We start from the raw sequence: 1215 nt of genomic DNA, 5'->3' as shown, positions 1-1215 counted from the left end.
ATCTGAAGGTTGAGTTAAATTATACAAATTACAACCAGTCTGTGCTTGCTGAATGCATGTGATCTTTAATAATCAGAACAGTTCAGCGAGTTTTCTGGATTATGTTTCAAACAAAAATTGGCAGATAACCCACATATTAACAGTTTTGCTGTAATTTTTTATATTAGTTATTTTATATTTAAGGGTCAAAATACATTAGGATCACAAAATAACACTTTGTGAATGTTAACCAGTTTTTTTTTCTAATTTTCTATCCCTTCAATAAACAAACACTCCATTCTGGTCATTCACGTTCATCTACATCACTGAAAATAATCAAAGATGATGATTCACAGTCTCACCTCTACGTAAACATTCTACTTGACTCGAGGCAAAAGACCATCTTGTTCTAGAAACCTGTACATCAAGCTCTCAACTCTTAAAACTGAGCAAACATGTTCCAGTGTGGTCACTGTCACTAGGAGTTTGTTTTCCCAGTTCACAGCCACATTTTTGAACATGAAATGTGGATATACACACATTCTGATAACGTGGGAGCTAATCCTCATATCAAAGAAAAAACACAGAAGACCTTATATTTCAAAAGCACAACTAAAAGACTTGACCACATAGACCCATCTCCTACATCTTTAGTTAAGGACATTGTCGCAATTACAGGGTTTGAGGCAGTAGTCTATATAAGCATGTGATTGCCAAAGAATGCAGTGCACTTACTACCATCAGCTTACATCGTACCATGCTGTAGGATTCTTTTTTGCCTTTCCCCCAAAGTAATCGTGCTCTTGAAGTAACAGGCTTTTTTAAGGCACATTTTAACAAAAACTCATCACATAGCCAGCATAAAAATGGAAGCTCAACCTGGTAATAATGTGTGTATATACACACACACATATACATAAAATTAGGTTGTCAGATAGACAAGTGTCTCTAACTTGAGGGTAGTCATCTTAAAAATTTGAGTCATTGGTTGCTTATTCAAAGAGAAATGTCTGTAAAAATATTACATATTTATAATTACACACACATCCAGACCTGTCGGCAAAAAGTCCAACAGGTGATAGCTGTGTAAATGGGAGAAAAGACCTCTGGAACCCTGTGGCTCCTCCCCCCCCCCCCCCCCTGCCCCCCCCCCGCCCTCGGGCTTCCCTGGAGTCCTGCTCCTAATTATCTCTTTAATATCTCTTTATCTTCCAGCCCCTGCTTCCTGACCGGATG

The sequence above is a fragment of the Dipodomys ordii genome, unplaced genomic scaffold (assembly GCF_000151885.1).
Source record: "Dipodomys ordii isolate 6190 unplaced genomic scaffold, Dord_2.0 Scaffold32, whole genome shotgun sequence".
NCBI classification, from domain to species: domain Eukaryota; kingdom Metazoa; phylum Chordata; class Mammalia; order Rodentia; family Heteromyidae; genus Dipodomys; species Dipodomys ordii.
This window is presented reverse-complemented; position numbering follows the sequence as displayed.